This window comes from Aotus nancymaae, unplaced genomic scaffold (genome assembly GCF_030222135.1).
Source record: "Aotus nancymaae isolate 86718 unplaced genomic scaffold, 86718_ANA_hifiasm-v0.15.2.pri h1tg000022l_1, whole genome shotgun sequence".
Lineage (NCBI taxonomy): Eukaryota > Metazoa > Chordata > Mammalia > Primates > Aotidae > Aotus > Aotus nancymaae.
This window is the reverse complement of record NW_026988435.1, coordinates 21,302,503-21,318,614: the sequence shown is the minus strand read 5'-3', so window position 1 is coordinate 21,318,614 and position 16,112 is coordinate 21,302,503. Positions and strand designations below refer to the sequence as shown.

Below are 16,112 nucleotides of genomic sequence, written 5' to 3'. Positions count from 1 at the left end.
TTCTCCGTTTGACTTAATACTCCGTTTTGTTTTGTTATTTGTATCAAAGGTGTATGTTTAAAAATATCAATCGGTATTTGAAGCTCAAGTAAAAATTAGCATGGTTTATCACTCTGCCAGACTTTAAAAAATACACACATAAAACCAACAAAACAATAACAAAACAAAAACACTACAAAAACTGGTTTGCATATCATGTAAACCTGTTTTTAGGAAAGCAGTGCTCAGGAAACCAAGAACCAACTAGAAGAAGAATAACTTACAAAAGAACTATTTTCTAATTTTCTGATACTATCTATTTCCAAACTAACACTTAATGATTGTATAATTGCCTATATGAGTTTTTATTATTATACATTATTTTATATGAATATATGTGCGGTAGGTGATATTTTTTGCAAAACATTTATATTTTTCAAGCATAACCAAATATATTCATATTTGAAAGATTAATATGATACTCGTTATGTCCTAAGCCATGAATTTGAAAGAGTACAGTTAATATTATACATGGTTGTGTATATGTATGTACATCAATTAGGGCTTAGCACTGGAAAAAAATCGTAACAACAACAGTACACAGAAGACATTTCTATCTAAGAGTAATGGGCTAGGAAACGTCAACTGAGAATAAATGTACACAGACACAATTTTCATATAAATGTAGGGGGAAGTTTGATTAGGATTCAATTTTTTTAATGTAAACAGAAATAATGCAAATAGGTTTATTTTAGTTTTCTTTTTAAATTCGATTTAATTATAACTCATGCAACAAGTTAAGGATGAAAAAAACACTGTTACACATAAAATTCTTAAACAACTCTATAGTACAGCACATCCCTAAATCCTTTAACTTACATTTGACTTTAGCAGGGAAAAGAGGGTCAAATTTGTAACATCATTTGAGAAGACTACATTTTTCCCAAGAGCATCTATTAAGATTTTGGATAATGATGATGTTGATTATGATGACAAAGAGGATAAATAGTTAGAATTTCCATGGAACTTACTGCATGCCAGTATTGCTTTAAAGACTCTACATATATTATTCTATTCTGTTGTGAGAATTTAATAAATTATAAATCAAATATTGTTATTAATATTCTGTTTTGAAGCACCTAGTGTCTACAAGTTCACTCTTCTAAAATACTGCCATTAAGTGTTTAATCAATTTCCACAGTTCCTCTCAGGCTGGTTTTCATGTAGCAGAGTAAACTCCTAAAAATATATATTCACTTATATATGATATGAACTGAGAGCTCACTGATGAAAAGCCTCCAAGGGCTTCCCATTTGACTTAGGAAAAACAATCCAATATTGTTGATGTGGCCAGCAAGACCTTTCATGGCCTTACTTCACCATCTTACTGTCTTTGGTATAGCTCAAATATGCCACACTGTGCTCTCCTTGAAAACCTGACCGGCTCCTCCCTCTGCCTCGGGCTACCCTTTCCCGAGATATGCATGGCAGCATACTCCTTCACTTCTCACAAGTCTCTTCTCAGATGCTACCAACTCCCAAAAACCATCCGCAACCAAAAATTAAAGAATCACTCCCCATAGCCACCCAACCAACTTTATTTTTCTTCACACTATTTGACACTGTCAAAAAGTCTGATTTTTTTTATTTGTTTGATTTTTGTTTTAATGTCTTCCCCTCCTCTCCATGTGCCCCCAGCACCACCTGTAGACTATAAGAACCATATTTGCTTGGGACTTTTTTCATATTTGCTTGGGACTTTTTGTGTTCACTACTGTAACCCGAACTCCTACAAGAGTACCTAGTATATAGAAAGCATTTAATCAATGTTGATAGATTGAATTGAATCATTCTTGTCAATTTTCTTCTTATATTTCAGCTGAACTAAATCTGCCTGATCCACACTGTTTGCTTGGAATTTAGGCTCAATGCTAACCACACACACACACAGCACACACATGTAACAGACATGTATACTAAGACTTTTAAAGACTTATTAATTTAAAAAGCTTCCCAAGGGCATGATCTACCTTTGCTATATTATTGTTAGGATTTAAATTTTGTAAAAGATATATACTTTGTGTATGCAAAATTTAAGAGGGAAAAAGTCACATACACCTAACAGTATGGTAGGTATATCAGTTTACTATATGAAATATGAATACGTAATAGATATAATATCAACGAGTCTAATGTTAAATATGTAATAGATGAGTATACAATATACAATACATATATATAGCTTTCTGATGACCTGTGCCAATCTAAACAAAATAATGTTTACATCAAGGAATATTATTTACTCTTATATATGACTGTATCATGTTTATTTTACTTGAATTGTATTCACTTGGATTAATCCATGGCTTAACTTATTTTTGCTCTCTTCATTATATCCAGTCTTAATCTAAAGAAAATCCTGCATCCACCTTTACAGGATTGGTAGAAGCTTAGCAAATCTACTCCCTAACTCATTCCTTTCTAATGACATATGGTTTCATAATATGATTTTTTTTTTCACCAAATATGGTGACTGAAAAGTTCAAATATTACATCATAGTGAAGCAGCATACATTATGCCATAGGGATCAGATATTTTTGGAGATTGATAGCTCTAGATAACAAATAGATCGGTAAAAGAACACAGTCTACAAATTGCAATTGACTTTGTAAATCTTAGTTTCCTGTTTTCTCGTAGACATCAGAGTCATTTTCATGTAATTATCAGATCTGGAGTTAAAATATCACTGAGATTTGCAGTCCATAATATTGGTACTTTTTACTACGGCTATGATAGAAGAAAGACAATGAATATACAGATTTTTATTTCCTTAAATTAAAAATAGTGAGCCTTAATATGGAATATTCTGTACATTAATTTAAAGGGATATCTATAAAAAACAAGATGAAGAGGAATGTGTTTGATAGTTTCTCTATAAAAACAACATAAACAAAACCACATCTCTCTAACAAAAGAGATGTACAAATGTGCATCTGTGCTTTGAGTTTGGAGAAGCTCGTGAGTGAGGTAGAGAAACACACACCACATTCTGACATTGGCTGCCTCAGGATGAGAGGAGGAAATGATTAGTAACTTTCTCTTTATATGTGTCCGTTTTGAGTTTTAGAATCTATTGCCTTCCTAATCATATTATCTATATCATTATGTCTACATAATTATATGTACTTACATAATTTACTTACATATACTTATATAATTTACTTAAATATATATTATATATCTGTAATATACAATTACATGTATAAAATATATAATGGTATATTATTATACTCCTGTACAAACTCTGTGTGTAATATGCACATATTAACATACACACATACATATATGTATATTCAAATTCACCAGTTGTTTTTAATTTAACATTGTTTTTCTACGTTTTATTCTGGAGGCAATTATTAAGTTTACTACTGTGTCAACTGTCTTTGGGTAAGAAATATTATATAAAAAAGTATATTTTACTTTCAAGAAAGGTTGTAAATCTGTTCCACTAAAATACTGATTAGTCATTTAGCCAAAACCAGTATTTTAAATATTCTAATAAGTAATGAGAAATACTACAGTATTTCCACCAATCCATTGCATATGCTATGTACACATTTCAGAAGAAAATGTATGACTGATTTAAAACTTTTATTATAAATAATAAACATTAGGATGCATGGCTTTGAGACAGCGATGGTACTATATACAACATCTGATATAAGTGTGTATTGCTTGCAGAGATAATCTGACTTCAATAAAGAAGGTGTAGTGTTATACCTATTTCATTTATTTTAATAACTAGATCTTCTGACTGACAAAAGTTTAAATCTGCCATAAATGTTAATTATTTTTGGCACAGTAGAAAGAAACAGAATATATTAGTGTTACTATAATAACAATGAATGTATAAGCATTTACATACAAAAATCTCTTTAAGGGAAAAAGAACACTGAATTGCAAGAGAAATACTTTTGTTGGCTTTTCTCGAAGTAGGGCTGTACTGAAGCTTGCCAAATCCAAAAATTATTAACTGGCAGAGTCAAGTTAAAAACATTTCAGCTTCACATAAAAATATACTTGGATTTCTAGGGGTGCTACTCATTCTCTGTCATATAGGAGCATACAAAACTAGAACACTGAAAAAAATCACCAAATATGGTATGGCATGTTACAGTGCAATATTAAAATAATATGTCTTTCAAGTAATTAAGACTTACTGTTATTTTGGAGCTATCTCATTTCAGTGCCATTTTAATAATCAATAACCTGAAATCAAAAGTAATAAATCAATATATAGTTATAAAAAATTTCCATAAACGAACATACATCCAAATCATTCATTTCACATTTATTCTTAAAACTTTAAAACCAAAACATACTTCTTAAAGTGGGATATCTAAAATGCTTAAACATTTTACTTTCAAATTGGTCAGTTCAAATCATCCTCCCTATAATAAAAACAGTCTTCTTTTTAGATTTCCTAAAAACTACTACACAGTAATATCAATAATGTTAGTAAAGTACTTCACTAGGAATAATCAGTCTAATTCATTATAGGTCTCTTTTCTCAGTTTGAAAACATATAACTTCCAAACACCAAAATTCACAGGAGTCAAAATTAATATGCCTGTAGTCCCAGCTACTCAGGAGGCTAAGGCAGGAGAATTGCTTGAACCCAGGAGGCGGAGGTTGCGGTGAGCCGAGATCGCGCCATTGCACTCTAGCCTGGGTAACAACAGCAAAACTCCGTCTCAAAAAAAGAAAAAAAGAAAAAAAAAAAAAAATTAAAAGAAGTCCAATCACAGTTAGGTTTCCATGAAGTCAAATTTTACTCTTGCTATTTTTATTGCTGTTGTTTACAAAATACCACAAATATTTTAGAGACAAAAGTGAACAGAAAAAATACCACCATTCAATTTGTTTAATAGCTATAAATTTATGATTTTTTTTTGAGTCACAGTGGCTATTAGTAAAATGCTACTTTTAAAAAAGTTTTATTTTAAATGTTGTCATTAAATATATCATCATAAAAAGCCGAATGTATAAAATTATAATACTGGAGACACTATTTTAAGTTTTTAAGAAATGTTTGAAAATAAGTAATTTTATATGCTCTATTTACAATTCATTCCTTATAAATCTTATTAGCTGATATTAGCCAATCCAGAAATTCTTTATTCACAACAGTAACTAACAGAATTTAAAATGAGCTAAAGATTTTGAAAACCATATGTTTACTTATGAGGTTTCACAAGTCATATTCCAACTCTGAGAAGCTACAAATATTAACAAAATGATTGATGGGTTAGTCCAGTTTTTCAAACAGTAGAATATTAATGTAGGCTGCAGAAAGAATGTTTTTCTTCATTGACCTAGTTCATTCATAGTTGGCAAAATATTTGGAAACTAAAACAGTACGGAAGTCTAGTCTCCTCTACAGACCATGAATATGCAGAAAGAAAAGTAAAAATGAAACTTATAACCCAATGTCTCAAGATTTTAACTTTATCATCTACTTTTTGTTTAAAAAATTCTACACCATATATAAGCAGTTCAATTATGCATACATATACAAATACACATCCATATACATATATGTATGTTTGTGGTTTAACAATTGTTTAAATAACAAATGGTTATTGATCCATGTAATATTGAAGTAAACTAGTTAAATATTGATAACAAAGTCTAGAGTAAACTGTTAAAAATCAAGCACCTCATTACCTGATTAAGCAATACGTCTACATTTATTGAATAAAATAATGTCAAGTTTCTGGTCTATTTTATGGTTTTTGTGGTCCTAGTAGAACATAGGGAAAAATAAACAAGAATCCATAATTAATTCTGTAAGGACCTATACTTTAAAATGCTCCAGTAGAGAGATTTCACAATACATTGGTTTTTCTTTAATGTATACACTAGAAGTTATTTAAGATTTAAAGAAATCTAATAAGAGATTCACTCTCTACATTGGTTAGAATTTGCCATTTCCTAATCAGTAGTTTATACTCTAGTGGCATCTGTTGCAAATGCTTCAAGTCTCCAAATATTGCCCCATGAAACTACACATGGGAGCTTGGTAATTTAAAAGACAGTTACAAATAATTTTTCACTGATAAGACAAGTAATGATCAAGATATATGATTGGCAAGAAATAGTGGGTAATCTCCCCATTGTGGGAATGAAGTAAAATAATCACAGGAAAAGGTTAAGAGACTATTATCTTTGAAGTGGTACCTTCAATCTAAAATCTATTCAAATTGGTACCCACTCCTGGACATATAAAGAGGGTCTTCCACCTGTTACTACTAGAAGACTCATTGCTCCTGCTACCAGAAGACAGTCAAATTTGCTCTGCAGTGAACTTTTTCTACAAAGTGCTGGAAGGCATGCCTAAAAGACAAGGAACAGAGACTCCCTCCAGATTATTTAGAACAAGCTGTTTTTGTACCTGATTGTTCGTAAAAGTTTGTACATTTGCAGAAATTGATCAGTAACATTTGTTTCTTGGTTTTTGTTTTTGAAACAACCTACTTAGCAGCAAAGTTGTAAGAGAAGAGACATTTACCTCCTACCTATCTCTCATTTGTCAAAGGTCAAAATATTGACAAAAAAATCTCTAATTTGTTGAAGCAATGAATTGCCTTAGATCAGTTCCCACTCTCAGCATGTTAAATAGGAGATAACTCAGGTTAGAGTAGTCTATTTTTGCTAGAGGAAGTCACGATCAGTCAGGATGCTTTAGATGATGCTAAGTACCAACCAGCTTAAAATCACAAAGGAGTATTTCTCTTTCACATTAAACATTCATTACATGTTAGCAGGAAGCTTTGCTCACCATAGCATCTTAGCTAAGCAGGATAACAGGGCAGCTTTCACCTCAAATGTGGAGAAAGATGCAAGTAAGATGAAGGAACACTAGAAATTAAATGCTCTGGCCCCAGGCACACTTGGCCACAATTACTTTTCTAATCCCATCTAAATCACGAAAGCTGGGAAATACAATATGATTCTGTCACCCAAAACATGAGGAAATCAGAAATATTTGCTATTTATCATAGCAATTTAATACCTCAGTTGAAAACTCAGGTTTCCTGTTTTGAACAGTATATCTTAAGTTGTAGTATGCCCTAAAATTGTACTTTTCTTCAAAAAAGAAAAAAAAAAGGATGACTAAATTTGGTTTTGCTATTTAACTAAGATTGAAATCTGTATGGCTGAAATTAAATCTCTTCTAATCTGAACAACTTTGAATATGTGTAGGCAGATTTAAATATATAAATGATATAAACAATCATTAAATTTTTAAGCCATGGAGATCCTTACAAAAGGATAGAAAAGATATTAAACTTTATATCTAAATATTACAACAGGAGTGGCCAAATTGTTACGTGCATACTATGACAATGGGTATTTGTTAAAATGGAGATTTCCAGGTCCCTGGACTAATATTAAGATTTAATAGGTCTGGCACTTGAATGCAGAAATTTACATTTTACAATGCACCCACTTAATTCTGATGTAGGCAATACTGAGACCACATTTTGAGAAGTAGTGCTGTAGCTGATTGGTTCCAAGAACCAAGAAGCATAAATATGAAACTGAATTGGAGAAAAAGTAAGGGTTCAATCGATCCACGACAACTTTTATTTGGTTGCTGAAATTATATTAAAATTACAAAATTCATTAAGAAAACACCTGACTCATCAGTCTCAAAAAGATGCAGTAGCAATGCAGTGGTATTGCCTCTCTGTTCTGATATGCAAATAGTCCCCATTTAAATTAGGGAGAACAGAATCATACTATTTTCTTTGAAGATACTTCCCAAATTGACATCACCAATACAGACTCCTCTCCTGAGTGCTAAGCTCATATATCCAACTTTCTACTCAGTATCTCCACTTGGCTACACCCTAATATGTCAATCTTTATATGTCCAAATCAGATTTTATAAATCATTTCCAAAACTGCCCATTTTTTGAAGTCATTTCCATCTTAATCCACTATCACTATTCTTTCAGATACTAAGAGGAAAGCCTGGAAGCCAGGCTTGATTCATCTTTTCTCTACAGTTTTGTTGAGAAATGTTTCCTCAACCATTTTCTTAGTCATTCATTAAAGCCTGTCAGTGCTTTCTTTGAAGATTCCTTGCAGAATCACCACTTCCTAGCACCTCCTTTGTTACCATCCTAGTCTAAGACACCATCTTTTACACAAACGGTTAAGAAACTTCTAAAGGTCAGAGATGTGCTGGTTTATCAACAACTTAGTTTATAAATAATAAGTATGTATAATATTGTAAACAAAAAAAGAAAAGAAGGAACAGGAGGAGGAAGAAGAAGAAAGGAAGGAATAAATGCAGAAAAGGAGAAAGGGACGAAAGAAGAAACGAGAAAGGAGAAAGAAGAAAGGCGAAAGGGAGGGAGAAGAAATCCTCTATAGTGTTTGCAGATTTCCACATGCAAACACTTTCACCATGGCTAATTTCAAGTGACATGAGGGCATGGTTCTGGAAGAGAGGCACACAATGGCTTCTGCTGAGTTGGTATGAGCCCCCATTCCAACATAATGTGGGTTTCCCCTTCTTTGACCCTAGCAACCTATAATCCTCATCACCACATGGCAGCCAAAGTGACTTGAGTTGGATGATACCACTCTTCTGCCCAAAGCCTCCCAAGAGGCTCCCCAGGTCAGACAGAGTAAGATCCCAGATGCTAACAGGAGCTCCAAAGCTTATTTGATGGTGCCCAATCCCTGTCTTTTACCCTCTGGTCTCACTGCCTGTTACTGTCCCTGGCTCACTGTACTCTAGCCACCTTGGCCTTCTACCTTGTCTTTCAACATACTAAGCATGCTGCTACCTTAAAGCTTTTGCATTCCCAATGCCTTCTGCTTGGCACCCTTTCTCACTTCCTCTTGGTCTTTGAGTAAATAGCACCTAAACAGGGAACCATGCCCTGAGCATCTGACAAAAAAATGGAATAATAACTTTTAGTCTCTAATCCTTCAGCTTGCTTTATTTTTCTTTATAGCACTTTTTACTTACTGACATTTATACACATATGTAAATAGTTATTAGTATCGATATTTATGCGTTTTAGCCAATTTTTATTGGCTAAAGAGACGTGTAGTGTAGACGTGTAGTATACAAGCAAATAAATGAAGAAGGCAATTCCATAAAGAAAATAAAAAGATGGTGAGAGAGTCCATGAGGGATACAGTGGCTGTGGCCAGTGGTGGTGGACATCTCAAGTGGTGATATTTAAGCTAAGGTCAGAATGGCAATACAATTAATATAACCTGCATGTGAATAACAATTCATTACAGGATCAAAGAGGAGTAACAGCTTTCTGGATGATTTGGGGGTTTTGAAAAAGAGCTGGTAAAACAAAACAACTTTTAGGTGTGTTCTCAAAAAGTATGCCCTGAGTCCTGGAATGATGGAGTAAAAAGATAATAATTCATTGAAAGGAGGAAGAAAAGAGGCAGAAAGAATCACCCTCTCCAATCTTTTACCCCAAAATATACAGGAGCACTGCAAAATGTAATGAGAAACCTTTATACTCATATAAGCTATTACCCTTTCAAAGTTTACATTTTCAAAATGCATTTTTATTTCATATTTATCTCTCATCATAAACTTTGAAAACAGGCAGAGTTTATTACTCCCATCATTGAAAGAAAGAACCTAAGACTTGCAGAGATGAATGCCTTCTCTAAGGTCAAAAGGCTAGCAAGTTAGTGAACCAGGACTAGCAGCCAGGCATCCTCATGCAGTCCATTATATTGTGTCCATTATGATATGCTGCCTTGATGAAAATTGGCAAAAGACTACCTGTAGGTTGCCAATCTGCTCTGTATGAACCCAGACCCCGACAGTTGACTTACATTTAAATTCCAGAGTTGAATTAAAGGTTGACTTTGAATGCATGGCAGGAAGGTCAACAGTAACATTAACTTTCAAAGACTTCTTAATGCCCCCCAAATTAAGTACAGACTCCCATAGCTAGCATCCAAGGCTATCACAGTATGACTCCAATGAGAGCTTCCAGCTTTACCTCATATAGTTTTAAGACCTTTTTGCCTACACCAGACCATTTCCCAAGTCACTCACCATGAACAAAAGCAAAGGGAGGGGAAGGTATAATTTGTTCCACCTGTAATATCTATCCTCCTCTTCTTCTCATCTATTCCTGTCACAATTTCGCCATCTTTTAAGGAGTCTTTTTCAAACCCTTCAAGCCAGTTGTGATTTCCTCCTTTAAAGTCTTTCTTATGACACCAAAAATCTCCTGCCTGGTACTACAGTTCATTGAAAAATTATTAAAAATAATTTTTAAATAGAATTATTATATTCTATTTCTTATTTCCGAAATAGAATATAAATTTTTTTTTAAAGACTGGTCGTCAATTCTGTATCCTTTTTGCAGAGAATCTGCTATATGATATATATATAATGGGGAATCAATAAATATGCATGGAATTAAATACAATTGATTCAAAGAGATGAATACAATCTTCAAGTTAGTGTTTCCAATATTCCATTGAAGGCAGAAGTAAAAGATATGGGAGACATAGAGCAGAGAGTAAAATCAATAAATCAAAGTATTTGAGAGAATGAGAAAAAGTAGAAGTAAATGGAAAGAGCCAATTGTATCAGCAGCAGCTGGCACAGTGTATTGTACACAGTAGCTACACAATAAATGTCTGATGAATGAATAAATGAGCAAAACGAGAAGAGTAAAAGAGGATACAGAACTACTGAAGACAACCTTAAAACAGGGGTCACCATTTTAAGCTAACTGGGCAAACTAAAATAAATTAGGTTATTGGTATAAAATATACTCTTCAAGAAATAAGGGGAAATATCTTGCTACATTACCTTCTATTCTCTTGTTATAAAGTGCTTTCTTAGTTAAGTTAATCTGAAGCACAGAACAAGTCTGTGGGTGGGTAAAAGAAACATGATTCCACCCATTTTATAGATAATGAACAGGATCAGGGAGGTTAAGTCTCTAGGTTAACATCAGAATTGGGGCAAAGTGAAAACCTGAAGCAGAGTCTTCTAACTCTCTGACATTCTAATTGTAACCAATAGACCAGCATTATCACCTCCTGGAATCTTATTGGAAATGCAGATTCTCAGACTCCACCCCAGATGCCTGCATCTGCATCTTAATTGAATATTAATAATATCTCCAGGTTACTCTCATTTAAAGAATTATTAAAGTTAACTGTTTAGCTGATATAAAACTAGAGAAAATCTATCTACCTTCAAATATGTATAATGATATATATTAGACCAGATAGATAGCAATAGAAGAACCATCACATAGAAATGTTATTCTTCTATATATATATACACACACACATATTTAACTATGTATATTGTTTTTATTTTGCATAAATTATAGTCAAATACATATAACAAGTATTTTTATATATATAAATAACATATTTTACTATATATATTTCTTATATATAGCAAAATTGTATATATTCTTATGCATTCTATATATATAACATATATAACTATATGTAGTCAAACTATATATATTTGACCATATATATAGCAAACTTTGTATATTTGACAGTGTATATGTATAGCAATATATATAGCAATAGAAGAACCATCACACCATACATATTGAGATATATATATATATAAACCAATAGAAGAACCATCACATAGAAATATTACTTAATAAAACTAAGTATTAATATAAATATTTCTATATAAAATAACTACAATTAACAAAGCAATAATATATAATATTCTCTATATTATCAAATATGATTTATATAAAATATATGATCTTAAGTATGAATTAAAAAGGAACATTTTAGGTTATGAATATGGCCCTCAAAGTATAAAAGAAATTTAAAGGATTGAGCTTCTTTTTAATTGAAGCAAAATTGAACAGCCTGGAAGTAAATGAAGATGGATTCAATCACTTGTCTGAGAAAAAAAGAATACAAAAGAGAACACAAACTAATGTAGCAAGCACAATAGTTGGCATCCATCTGTAAAAACAAAGTATTGAGGGTTGCTTATTTTAACACATGTTAACATTAGGGGGTCTGCATATACACAGAGACACACCATGTCTAAGTAAAATGGATTTGACACTCAACAGAAATATGAAGGTTATGACATGCTAATTAAAGGAATTTGCTTTGGGTGATCTTATGATAATAAAAACAAACAATCATTTTTGGAAAGCTGGGTAATATAGAGCCTAAACATGGTTTTTTATCAACACATTCACCCCTCGTTGCTCAGATAAAAGAATAGACAGGAGCAAGGTCATTTCCTCTTTCAGAAGGGAGGGAGATTGTTTTTATTTTGCATTTTTTAAGGTTCAAACACAGCATTTTTAAAAAAGTGATTCAAAGTTCAGAGCTGAGTTTTAGACTTAATACAGCATCCCAATGTAAAGATTTCTATATATATTTTAAGTTTTTCCCTTTGCCACCTACTTATTATTTGTTCCTCCCTTAGTAAAAATGTATATGGAACAACAGTGAAGGTGATTGTATATAAGGGGGAAGATATCCCAATGAGAACAGTCATACAAAAGAGAATAGTTAAACTAGGTCCAGAAAAAAAAAAAAAAAAAAAAAAAAAAAATCAATTAAATTTTTCAGATAGAATTTTTTTTAAAAAACACTGTTATCAAGAGGATATATTCTTTAAATATATATAAAAATTATCTAAAATTGAAAGATAATAGTGCTTATAAATTTATCAAGTAGCAAAAGTATTAAATATCTGACATTCAATAATTTACTCAACAAGCTTTCATATATAAATATTTTGCAGTAATATGTTTTCAAATTTGGGAGGTGCTGTGTCAAAGAAAGAAGAGTTCCAGGTTTCATGGCACAGAGAAGAAAATTTTCCAGTGATAAAATTGTATGTGTACTTCCAGTATGGTTAATGTAATGAAAAATAAAGCCTTGTACAATTTTATATTCGCTTTAGAGTTTTCAGAAGTATAATGTTAGTACGTCCAAATTTTTTCCCAAATAAAGGAAACATCTTATCCAATGAGTATTCAAACACATATTTTATACATAAACACACAACCACGCAATATTATCTAAGCTGAACATCTGTGAGAATTTGCATTGGGTTTAGAATTGCTTATATTTAATATTGAAATATCCTTTGAGAATCTTCACTTTATGTGAAATGCTTCCTTATGTTTATAAATAGGATGGACAGCAGGATTCCATAATGTATCCTGTGCTTACTCTTCACTAAAGACTATATTAAGGATCATATCATTGCCATCTTGGTTGTACTATTCATTAAATGTTTTGTGACTATGGAGCTCTCTTTGATGTACCAACACCTATTATGTGATGAGAGTAGAATCTGAAAAGAATATGAGATTCCGGGATTAAACCGGAAGAATTCTGGGAGTTAAACATACAGATATATAGCTGATTTAAAATGATTTAAAATGATGCAGTTATATTCAGAAAATTTTCTCTTTCGATAACACAGTTCAGCTGCTCTCTTCTCACATTTGACTGTGGGCTCCACAATGACAGAAACCATGTATTAGTCATGTTTTAATTTCTAATAAATAACAGAAAAATTCGCTCAAAATGGATACCCAGATTAACTAATTTGAGGGCTCTGAAAACTGAAGTGCCTAGTGCTTTGGGTTCACAGGTTTGGGAAGGTAAATTAGAACCATAATATAAATCATCTCATGTACTCTCACAAAGTAGATCCCAGAGACCCTTCAAAACATGTCACCATATAACTCATGGCTTCAAGCAATAAAGCCAAAGAAGAATCCATTCATGATTTTAAGTCCTTTATTTACCAAGAACTATACTTATACTCCACCTATATTTACAGATTTTACCTATAACCTACTCACAGAAAGTTAGTAGGTAAAAGATTAGTTGGGAATTAAGTGATTTATCAGTGAAAAATGTGTTTTTCAAATTATCTATTCATAGATTTTCCATTTTTGTTTTTCTCCTAAAAATCTCACACAAGATGTCAGACAGATAAATATTTCTGATAAGATACCTTAAATTACATGATATGGAATAAAATGTATATATTGCTTAAAGATGCTTCATCTCAGCATTATACAAACTCAAAGGTTACAAAGTGGGGCTGAGTTAGAGACACTTTTAAAGAAAGTCTGGCAATTTTCAGAGCCTTCACATCAGGAACTCAATTAAATATGATTAGACAACTATATATCAGAGTATATAAATGTTTTGGGGGGGGTTTTTGTTTTTTTGAGACGGAGTCTTGCTCTGTCGCCCAGGCTGGAGTGCAGTGGCATGATCTCGGCTCACTGCAATGTGCGCCTCCTGGGTTCAAGCAATTCTCCTGCCTCAGCCTTCTGAGTAGCTGGGATTACAGATTTTATGCCACCATGCCCAAGTAATTTTTGTATTTTTAGTAGAGATGAGGTTTCACCATGTTGGCCAAGCTGGTCTCAAACTCCTGACTCTGTGATCTGCCCACCTCAACCTCCCAAAGTGCTGGGATTACAGGCATGAGCCCCCATGCCCAGCCAGATTATGTAAATGTTTTGACAGAAAACGGATAAATGAGTAAGAATAGATGTTTATCCAGGTAGTTTAAAGAAATTAGAAAGATAAACTACATAAAATCCTGATATAACAGCTAAATCTTTAAAGAAAAATTAAGAGTATCCAATATTTTTCATGGCTATCCCTTTCTTTAATATCTAGTCTTCACAATTTGATTTAAGTAGTTTTGTACTCTTGACAGTTTGATAGTTTAATGACTAGAAAACCTCTGAGCTTACTGACCTCTTAGCGCACAGCTTACCTACAAAGATAGATTCAAAGACGAAATTAGGCAATGGTGTGCTGGTAAATGTTCAACAACCAATCTCAAAAGAGGGAAAACAAAAGCCCTAATAACATTTGCCAATTTTCATGGTGCAAATACCCCTGCCACAGCTGATTTCAAGCTAAGAAAATGTCACTAAAAATGGAATATAGGAAGAGGTAGTTAAAATTGGTTTATTCAATCTTGTTTAAGTCAGCTTGAGCACATCAGTGAAATTAGGTCATATTGCATTATGTATTTTATGAAAAAAGTTGATTAAATACTTCTGCGAAAAGATGTCAACTATATACCCTTCTTAGGTATACACTATATACATTAGTCTTTTAAATGCCTAAAATCTACTGTACATAAGAAGTCTAATCTCCATTGTTTAACATAGCATCTTTTTCACATTGATTTGACTCTTTCCCTCCCCCCAGAACACCTTCTAATATCTTTCAGAATGATGTTTCATAGGACCCTGTTTAGGAAATGTAGGTGTAGTCGCACACTTTTAGTCTTACTGGACATATAGTAGGCATTTACTAATTGCAAATTACTGACAAGTATTCATGCATATAGAATGGTCACAAGAAAAAGGTTAGAAATGATATACAAATAAATAGAAGGTATTCTTTCCTGATTTCCATGAGGTTGGATTATTCTGAAAATCGTTTCATTGGTGCAACCAGTTATATTTGTTTCTTAGAACAGTATTTATTGAGCATATACTATATTCAGAGCACTATCGGGACATTAAGGCACTGCAACATTTCAGGTTTTATATTTTTTTTTCACGTTTTGGGATAAATGCTCCATTAGGCAAGGCCAAGTTTAGTTTAGTTTTCCTTTTTTAAATAAATTTTGAAGTGGAAAGGGCAAAACGTAATAACTATTCTAAAATTTAATTTAAAGGAACATATAAATCTAACACATATTAGGAGTGGAGTTTTTTGCAAACTACATGCAGGATGTACATTATACACAGCTATTTAATAACTCAGATATAGAGAATTTTTGAAAGGCAAGAAGCTGTCATCTCCCCCTAACTAGTCAATATTACATGTTTTTACCTGGATACTAAAAGTCTAAGTAATAGCATTTTATTAACCATCAATCTGACTCTACTAGAATGTCTCTAAGTGTTTAAATATGTCCACACTAAGAAAGTTCAGATAATTTGTGTTCACATATAAATATTTCTAAAACTGAGTATGTTTTTGAAAAACAAAAAAGCAGGAGTAGGCTAAATGCTAACTGAACAAAATAACAAATCCAACTATCTATTTTGCA

At 32.4% G+C, this 16,112-nt stretch overlaps 1 long non-coding RNA gene across 1 annotated transcript in view; it reads right to left on the bottom strand.

Annotated features, from left to right (window-relative positions):
* The window catches only part of LOC105711840 (uncharacterized), a 153,138-nt gene extending 148,913 nt beyond the window's left edge, over positions 1-4,225 (bottom strand). The window contains exon 1 of the long non-coding RNA XR_010343922.1: positions 4,201-4,225. This is a non-coding gene — a long non-coding RNA (uncharacterized LOC105711840). The remainder of the gene's footprint in view (positions 1-4,200) is intronic.
* Between the last annotated feature and the right edge of the window lie 11,887 nt (positions 4,226-16,112).